This window comes from Salminus brasiliensis, chromosome 25, assembly GCF_030463535.1.
Source record: "Salminus brasiliensis chromosome 25, fSalBra1.hap2, whole genome shotgun sequence".
In the NCBI taxonomy this organism is placed as follows: domain Eukaryota; kingdom Metazoa; phylum Chordata; class Actinopteri; order Characiformes; family Bryconidae; genus Salminus; species Salminus brasiliensis.
This window is the reverse complement of record NC_132902.1, coordinates 7,846,465-7,861,059: the sequence shown is the minus strand read 5'-3', so window position 1 is coordinate 7,861,059 and position 14,595 is coordinate 7,846,465.

Genomic DNA, 14,595 nt, shown 5'->3' with positions numbered 1-14,595 from the left:
CTTTCTTCACCTGAATTATTATCTTTTGGTCATCTTTTCACATTTAACACTCATTCATTAGGACTAGAAGTTCTCACATAGTTTCAAGATTTGTCTTATTCATGCTGTGGTAAATGACCTAACAACACACATGCATTTCTGGACAGGCTGAGAGAGTTAGAACCATCATTGACAGTGAATGAAGCATGTGGACTGAGGTGGTAGAGTAATATTACAGGATTTTACACAAATATATCTTGGGTTAAGCACCATTACGCAGTTCTCACAAGCATTTTCCTGCCTGCTTTACCAAAGTTTTATAGTGGAGTTAGCAGCGTGTCGAGCCCAGAGTGGCAATGATGGAGACCTATATTAAGATCTAATGACTTTTCAGGTCAAATGAATGCACAGTAAATTGAAAAGGGTTCACAGACTACATTGTGACACTGTATTTGGCCAAATTCATCAAATGTCTGTTTGGGGAAAAATATGAGCAGCATTTGTTGAAAGAGTAACCTGTACCAACTTAAGCATGGGGGTTTTTGGTGTTGTGCAGTAGCAAGTGACACAGCTAAGACCGGGAAATGGGTTGTGGAAGCTTGGGAAGAAGGGGTTCCACTGAATATCAGTGAATTCTGGGAACAAATGCAATATAGTCAGTCAAGAAACTGCAACTGAAAAAAGGCTGATTTCTCCCTCTCCTCCACTTTCTCTCACTGTTTCTTTTATGCTCTCTCTTCTCTGTCTGCCTCTAAATCACTCACACACACACACTCACACTCACACACACATGCAGTGTGTTATCAGCATGCAGACTGAAAGAAGCAACCATACTCATGCCTCTCATCTGGTTTGTGGATTCATCAGAATATTAAGTTCAAACAGATTTCACATATGGGAAAAGGTCAAGGTCTCTCTCTCTCTTTCTTTCTCTCTCTCTCTCTCTCTCTCTCTCTCTCTCTCTCTCTCTCTCTCACACACACACACACAAACACATAAAGGCAGAAAAGGTCACCTCACAGAGCATCTCGTAACCTTGGAGTCTGGTCTAGTTCTCTGCCTTCTGATTGTTACAATAACGTTATCACATCAAAACACACACACGCACACACACACACACACACACACACACATTATACACTCCCCAGATGCACACAAAAGAGCACATTGAGCTAATCTATTGTATATTGTTTTGAAAATGATCTCTCATATCCCCCCCCTCTCTCTTTCTCTCTCTCTCTCTCTCTCTCTCTCTCTCTCTGTCTCTCTCTGTGTGTTGGTGTGTGAGTCAGACTGGACTGTTTCCTGTCCGCAGTAAAAGCAGGCGCTCAGGTCAGGCTGGAGATGAGGCTCCTTCTACTACACACAACACACTCTCACACAAGTAATTTAATACAAATTAATCAATCATATATTTTTTTAATAACCTTTAGCAATCATAAACTAATTTACATTGGTTGCCATTAAAATACATTTAGATGTAATTGTATTAGAATATCAATGCTCAAGTTTGTTCCCATATCATTTTAAGAGAAAAATCTCTGGGATTTCCAGGGGAAACAGAGAAAAACACAGAGCTCAACTACCAACAAACCTGACATTGTTTTTTTGCTTTTTGACATAGTATGAATGAAAAATTCCATTTTTTTTTCTAAAGTTGTCATTTTGGAGATATGAGTTTTTTATCTTCTCTGTACATGCCAGCTACTGTATGGTTTACCTTATTTTATTACATTTTTACTAAAGGTTTGATAATGTGCCATTATCGCCATTTATACTCTCACAGTACAATGAAATTCTTCTCACTGCATATAGCAGCTTGGAAAGCCGGAGTCAGAGTGCAGGGTCATCCATGCTTCAACACCCCTGGAGCAGATAGAAAGACTAAGGGCCTTGCTCAAGGGCCCAACAGTGGCAGCTCAGTGGATCCAGTTATTAAACCCACAACCCTGTGGTCAATAACCCAACCCTCACTGATTAGGGAAACAAATGGACATGACAATAACTATAAATGCTGGGCTTCACACACAGAGAAGCACAATTCTTTCCACATTTATTTTACTACAGTTTTGTGCAGTACTGTGCAAAAATAGGACGAATGGAGGACCTTACATCTTTTGTCTAAAAACAACTGTGTGTGTGTGTGTCACAAAACGATATATCAAATCAAGTCAGTTGTGCTGGAATAGACTCTGAGAGAATAAAACCACTGCTGGCAGAAACGCTCGATTAGAGCTACTGCATCACCAGAGAGCTACACAGACGCATGTTCTCCCTTCAGCTTCTGACGTGATGACTAACACACTGACTCATCGCAGCACAGGCACACACACACACACATGCGCATGGGCGAATGTGATGGAAAGTCTCGTTTTTTAATGAGTGAATCACTGTTTGGTCCTCAGCCTTCATGTTCAGGGTCAGAACACAAGCACACAGCGCTCTGATCCATTCCAAATCATTAATCACTAATTAGCCATGAAACACACAGCCCAGTTAGAAGTGCTTGAGCGAAAGTCATAAAAGGTGTTACACACTGTTTTAGTTGTGTCAGGCTTACTAAAGGATTATTAAAGTGTTATCAGTTAAAATGTCAGTATCAGTAGTGATAAAGTTGGCAGTTGCATTTTACATGTAACATGATGAGCGTTGTTGTTTTTTCTGTTTACCTTTATGCGAATACCAGATTTTACCAGAAATATGTTGATTACTCCAGTTTGTTAAATTTTTTAGGCAGTAGTGATGCATTAACAGTGAACACAGGGGATATATGAAATATATATTAAACCTTTGATTTGATGCTACCAAGCATAGCACAGTGTATAAGGCAAGCCATCAGTTCATCAGCTATATAAAAACATTATCACCCTGCGTGTTTAAAGTGGTAGCAACTTCAGGCTCCTGCAGATGGCATCGGACTAGGATGACCAGGCTATAAATACTTCCAGGTTGTGCAACGGGATTCATAGATTGAGAATAGGTACAGTGCAGTGAACGCAACGTTTGATGTGTGGAACATGGGTCGCAAAGCAGATGTTGATGACTGTCAAAAAGTATTGAGTGCATTTGAGGGTGCCAAAGGCCATAGTGGTTGTAATAGTTGTAGAAGTATTTGAATCTGCACGTGTATGGAAGTGTATGGTCATACAGGTCTGCCAGCCATGGCAACAGTGGCAAAAATCACAGTTTACAGGAAATTCTCATCAGTTTCCTGTATAGTGTTCCTTTAAAAATTGGTTGTGAAGGACCTGCGTTGACTTCTAGAAGCAATTCTTCCCTGGAAGTGAAGCGATTTCCATTCCCAAGCCATGAAACACAACAGCAGGCCCATGTCCTTAAAGAGAATTTCCTGCAGATCGGGATTTTTGCCACTGTTGGTTGACCTGTGTGTCCTTTGACATGCTCAAATGCAAGCACTCCTTCTGTTTTGGAGAGTATCATCTGCTTTGCGACACTTACACATTGACCACCTCTTCTCAATCTCTGAATCCCATCACTCACCCTGTGGGTATTTATAGCCTGGTCATCATTGCGCAGCAATGTATATCAACAATAACACGGGTTTCTCAAGGCCTTTGTTGATCTAATGTACTTTAACTTAGGCTGCCGTTGAAGATGTTGTGTATTGATTGCGAAATTAATAATTAGCACTAATACATTTAGATTAGTCAGTGCAGACGTACTACACTGGACTGTTAATCGGAAGCTGCACTGTTCACTAGGTCTGTTGTTTACGAGACAGTTAAACTTGAACTTATTTTGTCCCAGAGTCCATTGGAAATGAGATTTGGTCTCAGTGCTGCTGTTTTCATAGTTGAGGGTGGATGGTAGGATGGCAACACAAATAGTATTATAATCCTCTACTTTTTCTCTCCTCCCCCCTTCACGCATTAGCTCGACTGTGCTGGTTGTCATGACGCCTGTGGCCAGGTGCGTCAGCATCTCAAGTATGAGGATGGTACTGCTTGCTGCAGAAGGAATCCGGTACGGCCAGCGTGTGTGTGTGTGTGTGTGTGTGTGTGTGTGTGTGTGTGTGTGTCTCACCTGTCACCTGTGACGTCATGGAAACACAGGTCGTCGCATCTCCAGGCCACATCATTGAGGAGTAGCTCAGCTTACATCCCTTTCAACCCTTTTCTATGTGCTTGCCTTTTCTTTTAATCATCCTTCCTTCCTGAACACTCATCTTCTTCTTGCACACCTTATTCATGGCAGCCATTTAGTTTATTACATCACACACCGGTATGGGTATATGATATGATAAAATATATTTATTATCTTGATGAATTACATCATGATATGCTTTCCTGAACACATCACAGGAATCATTTTAACTTGGTTAAAACTACTACATGTGTATACATACAATTAGGCCAATTATAGAGAATATTGTGGTGGTACACTTACACAATGTTAGCATATTATGCCATTATCTAATTAATTTCTACTAGTTGTTTGACACATTCATACATTTATATATTAAATATAATATATATGATAGATGTTTTTCCATATTAACTGTTTTGTAGCATTGTGCCTAGTTCAACACAGTACCAAACGTCAGCCTTGATATGTGTATGATAAACAAATCACAATATTTAGTGTATCATTAAGATGTCTTCAGGGGTCACATTATAGCCTTATTGCCCAGTCCTACACACAGGCTTGGACAGTCGGTCAGATATGGCGAAATGGGTCTGAATGAGAGAGAGAGATGGAGAGGGCCAATGGGTTACATTGTTATTTAAAGGCTATGCAAATCAAGAAAAGGTGCATGCTATCAAGTGGCAGACGTGCAAATACAAACCTGTTTGCATTGTAACATGGTCCAGTCTAGACCACCATAGCCCAATTGCACAATCACACGTGAGGGATATTGTCATGGTTATAGTGTTCAGGTTATCTGTAATACAGTTTGGACATCAGCACTTACCTAAGGGGGTTAAACTGCTCCTCAGATAAGAAGCCTTGGCAAACTGATATACTTGTCCTTACATTGCCCCATAGCACATCCATGATATACACATGGAATCCTGTTGCTTAGATACAGAGCTCTAGAGAGTTTAGTCTTTCATGAATGCTTTTGAATGATTTGTTCTGAATTATTATTTGGCTCAAAAAGGCAGGTCAGAAACATCTTCTCGTTACAAGCTGGGGGTGAGCAGGAAGTGTGGTTGCTGAGGTGCTGTTTTGGTGCACCCTAGCAGGAGCCTGTGATCAAGTGTCATGCTCTAGGGCACAATGACAGCAGATAGGCGAAAGGCACAGATATTAGAACCAGCAGCTTTCTGGGACTGAGTCAACACATTGGTGTAGAAGCCTGACCAAACAGAGCCAATGCCAATCTGCAGCCTTCTTCATCTCATCCTCCAGAGAAAGAGAGGATGAAAGACACCCCTTTTTCCATTTACAAGTTTAGCTCATTTTAAGCACATTTCCAAAAAAGTCCATCAGTGATATTTTCATCAACTACTGTGAGTTGTTGCAAATTCCGTGAGATGATTTCAAACACTTATGCCATAACACTAGAGTCTCATTCATCAGCATAAGTATGCAGTGGCAGAATTAGAGCCTTTTTTGGCTGCCTGGGCAGTTCAGAGACAGAGGGCAGATGGGGAGTGGTCCATTTAATGAGGGCTGAAGGTGCTGTCCCACTTTGCTGCTGCCACCAAACCCCTGCCAACGGCATCACAGCAAACAGTTCTGATGACGTAGTGCCAAATATGGCAGTCATACCTGCTACATCATACTTTTTCGAAAAAAAAAAAAATCTGCTTCCACCACCATTTTAAAATTTCTTCTTTATTTTTTTTTTCATTTCCATCTCATTTTTCCATTCAGCAGTAAAGAGGTTGGTAGAAAATTTTTCTGTATATTAATTTTCCTCTAAGGCCCACATTAGAATGGTTTAATTTTTACTTTTTGGAAATGGTAACATTACTTGAGCCCAGTTTTGGCTGTGCTGCATTGTGCCTCATAAAAAAACAGTACAGGCTAAAACATTCCCTATAATTATAATATGTAAAATATAAAAATACAAGCCTTTATGTGGGCCTTTAAACTGCCATTTATAAAGCTGTTTCTGATCTGATGTGTCTGTAACAGATGTACAAGAAGAATGTGATTCTAGCTTAGTACTCCTTACCCCTATTCCCACACTGCACTGTAAACTGCATGAACAGAATTGGCAGATTATTGTAGTAACAATCAAAATTATTCACCCACTGCAAAGTAGGTTTATTAACAAAATGTTCAAACTTTGAGCTGTTCGCAATAAACCAATCAAACATGAACAAGTTCAATAGCCCAACATGACTAATTTAACAAGTAGTTTCTCCAAATCACATTTTTTAAACTGCAGTCTCAGAATTCAACACCCTGAATAGAAGATCTTATTTTGTAATCAGGTGACAAATCAAGGGCTTCATCAGTTGCATCAAGTCAAGTCAAGTCAAGTGGGTTTTATTGTCATTTCAACTACATACAGAGTACACAGTGAAACGAAACAACGTTCCTCCAGGACCATGGTGCAACATAGACAGTGCATACAAAACACAAGTGCAACACAAACAAGTGCGGACAGACAACACAACACAGTACAGACAGAGAATAATAAATAATTGCCGGTAGTGTGTAAATTATGCAGTGTGTAATAAATATTGAGTCCAGTGAGGTAGTAAAGTTATTAGTGCAAATGCTTTGTGCAAAAAAATGCTTCCCATTTTATCTGGGGTAAATGGTTGGAGAGAGAGAGAGAGAGAGAGAGAGAGAGAGAGTGCATGTAGCAGAAAAGACATCAGGTCAGAAGTTGAGTTGAGTTGAGAAGTCTGATGGCTTGGGGGAAGAAGCTATTGCAGAGTCTGGTCGTGTTTTCTCTTCTTGTTTTCTCTTCTTCCTGATGGCAGGAGGGAGAACAGTCTGTGTGAAGGGTGGGTGGAGTCATCCACAATGCTGGTTGCTTTGCGGATGCAGCGGGCAGTGTAAATGTCCATAACGGAGGGGAGAGAGACTCTGATGATCCTCTCAGCTGTCCTCACAATGCGTTGGAGGGTCTTGCGGTCAGAGGCTGTGCAGGTCCCAAACCAGGCAGTGATGCAGCTTCTTAGGATGCTCTCTATGGTCCCCCTATAGAAGAGGGTGAGGATGGGTGGAGGGAGACGGGCCTTTCTTAGCTTCCGGAGGAAGTAGAGACGCTGCTGGGCTTTCTTGGCTGTAGAGCTGGTGTTCAGGGACCAGGTGAGGTTCTCCGCTAGGTGGACACCAAGGAACTTGGTGCTCTTAACAATCTCCACAGAGGAGCATCAGGTGTGCTTAAGATAAAACACATCAAATATCTGGACTGGCCAGGGGATTAGTTGACTGTGACATTGTCCAAAAGGTTAAAAATATATCATATAAAAAATATATATATATATATAAAAAAAAGGGGGTGTGTGTCTGGAGGAAGTAAAATGAAGCATATGCTAAAAAGAGGAGGGCAAGATTAAGTATCAGGAAATCCTAAGAGAAAATGTAATGACTTCTGTGTGGAAGCTGAAGCTTGTGCATCACTGGACTTAAAAAAAAAAAGAATAATCATCCCAAGCGTATCTCAAAGTCTTTATTTCAGAAGGAGTCCTAAAAGATTATGGAGTGTCTGTCACAGTCACCTGACTTGCACCCCATAGAAAATCTTTGGTAAAATTTATTTGAAGAAGGCGGTTGCAGCACACAAACCAAAGAATATTAGTTAACTAGAAGCCACTGCCCATAAGGATTGGGCTAAGATTCATCAGGAACACTGCCAGAAGCTAGTGTCTGGCTATACATTATGCTTGCAGCAGGTCATGACAGCAAAGGCTCTACTAAGTGCTTAAGATTCTTGACATGAAAGGATTTGATAAATTCTGGGACTGCAGTAGTCCCTAAAAGTAGCATTTTGTGTGGAATTTAGGGAAAGCACTTGTTATATTTGTTGGGTTGAGTTATTAAATTCTTCTTGTCTGATTGGTTTATTTTAAACCACTGAAAGTTGAATTTAAACCACTGACAGAATAATTTTTCTTCTAAAACCAAGCCTGGGTGGACTTTGAGGTATGCTTTGGGATCATTGTCCAGTTGGAATGTCCAATGACACCCAAGCTTCAGCTTCCTCAAAGAAGGCATGACATGTTCTCTTAGTATTTTCTAGTACTTGATTGATTTTGTCCTGCATATGCTGCAGGTTTCCAGTGCCAGCAAAGAAGCCACAGATCATCACCTCCATGCTCCACTATAGGCAGTGTTCTTCTCAGCATATGCTTCACTGTTCCTCCTCCAGATTAAAGATGTTTAAGTACTTTATGCGATGAAAATACATGATCATTTTTGACAAGTTCATCTGCCAAAGTTGTTCACCCAATCCCTCAACCCTCTGAGGGCTTATGTATTAACCATCATATAGTTAACATAGGAGCTTCCCCATTGGAGCTGTAACAACCTTAAAGATGGAGTTGGAGATTCCCCCAAGAGGAAAGTATAAAGTCAACAGGACAAATGCATGTTTCAACTGGTTTTGAATTAAGTGTGTTAGATCTGGTTTGGAGTTGAAACCTGAAGGGAACGTAAATCTCCAGGAAGTGAGCTAAATCGAATGTTATAGTGTTTTCCACCTTCTCCAGAGTATTGATCATGAACACATCCCTAAAAATTGCACCTAATATTTGTACAGGTGTAGAATTACCGAGAGCAATGGTATGTCTATGTATTCATTTTAAACAGAGGCAGACCCAGTCTAGCTTAATAACCACACATCTTAAAGAGGATATTTAAACACCATTTCCTTAACCTCCCTCCGAAGGTCATTACTGCACCATTTACAACCACACACCCACACACACACACACACACACACACACACACACACACACACAACCCATTGAAATATTGAAGTACACTGATGGCTATCTGCAGTGCCTGGTTTCCAGAAGGGGCAGTATTACACAAGCTAGCATTGTAAGCAGTACTTGGCAGAGCCAGAGGTTTATTCTCTCAACCTGAGCAATGACTTTGTGTTCTGAACTCACTGTGATCTTTATTATTTATTAATTATCCCATCCCACCATGATTTACTAAGATAGAGACCCCATCGCTTGGAGGTATGGGAGGACATGTAATTTAAAAGGCAGGGCAAAATAGCAGTAGAGTAGAAGATATTACAGTGGCAGTAGTAGAAGCACGCATAATGTTCACTTTTTATTTTTATGGATTTATCAGAAACGTTTTTCTTGACCTTCTCTTATCTGCTATTTGAATTTAGGAAAAGTGACAGTTGATAACTGACATTAATATTTGACAATTAGACATCTATTTGACAAATAGATGGTAAATGACATATCATCCAGGCATACCACCAGTAAAGGACAGTTTGTCCAAAATATTATTATTAATATTCAGATTTATTTAATAATTAAAAAATAATGTTTATACAAAATAAAACAATACCCAATAACAATATTAGTTATGTTAAAAAACAGTAGTTCAATGGTGTTCATTTTATAGTGAAAATGGCACGGAAACTATGCACCCTATTAACTCCCCAACTTTAACCTAAGGATGGCATACCTCATCATATACAGTATGTTGGCATATGTGAATTCCTACTAATTATTGCAACTGCAAGACCATCCACACCTGCATTCACAGGACAAATATTATTGGACATATTTTGTCAAAGACAAGCGTAGTCAGAAGATCAAACTGCTGTTACACTACTGTTCAAACAGTTGTCATTGATTTGAATACTGTTTAAGATAATGTAAAACCAGTTTGGTTACAGGCCAGTTAATGAAATGAATGTTAAATAATCATGTGCAACTTGTAAGTTATAAGTAATTAGATACCAAGTTGTACATAAAAATCAGACAAGTTTAGTTAAGTCCAGAATGATGAATTGTGACCTATAGCAGATTCCAAAATGACAGAGAAAGCTGTAGAGCATTGAGAATTAGGTTGTAATCAGTAACAGAATTAATCATATTTCAAAAGTGGAAATAAAATCTTAAGGAAGGGCATTTAATTATAATTTAAGTCAAAAATTTTATATTTCATATAATAACAGTAAAGTGTTAAAAATTATATAATTGTATAGCTTCATCATGAAATATTGAAAATATCAACTAGATTCCTTTTGACATTGTTTCCTGTCATACTCCTGGTGGACATTTACAAGAAACTATTGAACACTGGAACAAAAACAGGCACCACAGGCACCCTTGTGTGTGCAGCAGTTAAACTAAAAATTGTGATAATGTTAAACATAGTTGATTTTTCAATGTTAAACATAGTTGATATCTCAAGTTGCTGGCTTTGCATGTATTGAAGGAGGGGAAAAAAGAAAGAATGTAGCTTGGGTGTCTAAACTTTTGCATAAGATAGATAGATGAATTAAACAGCAGATTCAGTTAGGGTTATTTTCTAAAGCAAAATGCAGCTACTAGCAAAAAACATCTACCATTTGGGTTTGGCTTTTTGGAAATGCGCAGCAGTGTGGAAAGGCTCAACTGAACTTTTCATGTTGTTTACATTTTCCTAAAACATGCTTGTAACAAGTTGAATTTTTGGATGCTTTCGTTTGTCTAAATAAATAATTCTCTAGTGCAGTAAATGAGCCAAGTTCCATTTCGGCCTTCATTTCTTTGTCAGTGACATTAAAAATGCACCTTTTTTTTTTTCTTTTATAGTTATAATTTTAGCAAACCTCAAAAACAAAAGGCATCTTTCTGGAATCCTGAGCTGTGTTTGGTGTGTGTTTGTGTTGGGGGGTGGTGATGTGGGCAGAGTAATTGCAATATGCTTAAGCATGGTCTTCTTCAGACACACCCCTATTTAAAAAGTGGTCATAGGAGAAGCCAGATGTCAGTAATTTGCTGGTCTCAGAGTTTACACTCTTTGGGGAAAAAAGCTTCTTCAGCTGAATTTACAGGCTCAAATCTAGATGCTTTGTGGTCAAATGTATGTATATAAATTTGCATCTATTTTTGATGTTTTACAATCTTTAAAAAATAAAGTTGAAGTTCATCCTTCACTATATCTATCTATCTGCCTATCTATCTATCTTGCCTATCTGTCTATCTTGCCTATCTATCTATCTTGCCTATCTGTCTAAATGCCATACCAAAATAACATACAGTAGTGGTCTGGGGCAGAATGTTGTATTACATACATATTTATTAGAAACAAAAGAAGAATTTGGTGCCCAAACATTTATTATGGGAGGGGATCTGAAATCAACACAAGATCAAAATGATATACATAGTATAAAAATATATACATTCACCCACTAAGATTGTGCTGAAAGTTTCCAAATGTCTTTCAACTTGCACCACTTTCATCATAGACTAAGAGACTGCCATACAAGAAGGAAACCCTGGCTCCAAATTCAACACATTTAAGTCAAAGACAAAACCTTTGTCAGCTGAGACAAAACGTTGTTTGACCAGAGGTATGTTTGGAGGAGTAAAGGTGAGGCAGTCCAGGCCAAAAAACACTGTACCAACTATTAAGCATGGTGGTGGTAGCATCATGGTCTGGGGCTGTTTTGCTGCCAGTGGAACTGGTACATTGCAAAAAGCAGATATAAAAGTAGAATAATGAAGGAAGAGGATTAGAATTCTTCAGCATAATCTTAAACCATCTGCTAAATGGTTGAACCTTGATGTGTCTTCAAACACACATCAAAGTTAGTTGTGGCGCGAATAAAACATACATTAAGCTTTTGGACATTCTTGACCTTGATTGAATATATAAGGACTGCGCATTGAAGTCATACCAGTGCACGCACACATTTTATTTAAGTCTGTCAATAAGAGTGGTCAAATATCCAACCACAATTCTGTTAGATGCTTGCAGATGGCTACTAAAAGAGGTTGGTCAAGGTAAAACTTGGAAAAGCTTGTGTGTCAAATTCTTGCTTGGTGCACAGGTGTATGTGTTCTGCCCCAGAAAAGAACAGTTATTCAATCTATTACATAAGCAGTGTACTATACAATACTATAGAACTGTGTTTGGGACCGCTCCTATTTAAAAAAATAGTACACTATGTAGTAAATGCTGTTTAGGGAATAGTGAACAAGTTAATGCGTGAGCTTAGAATTTATTTTAGAGGAAAATGGTCTGATCACATGTAGAGGAGTCCATATTATTTCTGCAGTCCTTTGTAAATCCCACTAGCAGCAGGAGGTGAACAGGGGAGCCAAAGCAAGTCTCATTGTAACACACACACTCACAGAGTAACAGTATAATCACCTCCCATTCAGGGTGTATGTTGTGGTCTGTAATTACAGAGTGGAGGTTTATCTGAGTGGTAGTTGCTTGAAGAGATATGATCACTCATTCTCTCTCTCGTTCTTTCTTGAATGCCCTGAAGTCTAACCTGAGTGCCGCTGACTGTGTGCAGAGGGAATGTAGATCAGTGTTGGTAATTAGTTATGAATATTAAAGGTGGACGGAAGAAGAGTGAGCAATAGAAGAACAGATAATGAGCAAATCTGATGGAGGAGTGTGAACAAAAGACTCTGCACATAAAATGTTATACTGCACTGTACACTCTTATTCTGCCACCTTTACATTCACATCTTTCATGCTTGTAGAGAAACACTACTGTATAGTTTATAGATGCTTAACATCCTATGTTAGTTGCTAGGATATTTATTTTAGAATTCATTTATTTATATATTTTTTAACAATAAAACTCAAACTGAATATAAGTCATTTCAGAATCATTTTAGCTGAGTGAGCTACATGCTAGTTGTGAGCCAAAACTACTACAATATCTTGCATTAAATAAATAAATAAATAAATAAATAAATAAATAAATAAATAAATAAATAAAAATAGGGTTAAATGCCCATCGCCTATATTTCCTTCATTTCATATTTCGTTAAAAGTGTGGTTCCTTGAGGAACCATCGATTTATCAATTTGAAACTGTGGAGGAAACCTCAAGAAATGTTTTTTAGAAGAAAAAGGTTTGTTATAGGTTTAAGATTTCACCTTAATCACCTTCTTCCACAGGTTCCTCCACAGTTTCAAATTGAAAACCCCCTAAAGGTTCCTCAAGAACTTTTAACAGTGCATGGACATTTTGCAATCTTAGTTTATTTTCTTTTTTCTTTAATCTTTTAGTTTATTTATTATTATTTATAGAATTTAAGTGCTGCCAATTAACCCACCCATTCGTAGCTCCCACTAGCATTAGCAATGCTTCTGACACCAGGAGAGTAAAGACTTAACACATGTCTCCCCTGATACATGCAAATCCAGCATGATTTAAATGTTTTCCATTATATCAACCCTTTAATCTGCTATAATTTGATCAGGAAATTGTTTCTACCCATGACCAGGTGACTTGTTAGCAAAATGATGTTTTCTAAGTTTGGTAATCCATCAGCACCACATATCTTAAGCAGTTTGTGCTAGCTGTTTGTGAAGTGGTTGTCCACATCTGAGCATAAGGGAGAAATCATTTCAACTGTCCCTTCTTTCATTGCACTGACTGTGGCTCGCTATGGGTCAAGTGGTTAATTGGAGGCCAGTAGAGGAGAGCTAATTAATTCATTAATGATGGAAGTCCGGGATTGGTTCAGTCTTTGCATGTTCACCTTTCATTTCCTGTACGTGCTCTGAGTTCCTTTTGTACTCGCTTTTGAAAAAATGGTGTTCAAAGTACCATTCATGCTCCAGTCCTGTACATGTTCCACACTGCACAAGTGCAAACTAATCTGCCAAAACAGCCTGTTCTGAATTCAGAATTTTTGTGATGTCATGAAAACCAACACATAGCATATATCCGCCTGAACTGCTTTTTGAATTAGGCTCAATGAAGTGCAGCCAACTAAAATAGAGGTTATGTACCACTTTACTCTCACACCTACTTTTGGTAGTTTGATGATAAATACCATGATAATAGCATTATTAGCAGTGGTCAAAAGCTGATCTGTACCAAGAGACCTTCAAGCTTCAAGTACAGGTCGGCTTGATCTGCCATCCTTTAAGATCCACAAGAAAGTAGTAATGAAATTAATTTGTTCATTCATCTGGGAAAGTCTACCCACTGAATTGACAACACGCCAGCGTGTTTAGTGTCAAGTATAAGAAACTTCTGCCCTCATAGGTGATGACACCAGTATATATGCTTATGTCCTGTTCTTTAGTGTGCTCACAAAAATGCAGTGTAGGCTTAATTTCAATAAATTATATATATATATACATATATATATATATACATATATATATATATATATATATATATATATATATATATATATATATATATATATATATATAACAAGAGGACCTGAGGGGAAGCAGAGAGAACTGACAGGGAGACAGACAGGGTGATAAGCTGCCCCTCTGGACACAGGATGACATACGCTGTGCAAACTCACTTGACAGGTTTACTCATTAAAACAGTGCAAGCTCATGGCTTCATTTGTTCAACTGAATATTATGCTGTAACGCTAAGTCACCCAAGTTTTTCGTATTTCTTATTCATGCAGACTTTGGGAGGAGCGAGATCTGTAAATTAGTTTAGATTATGAGTAGCAGTAATAAAGTCATACACAGTCAATGGTTATACACTGATGCAGTCATTCATGCG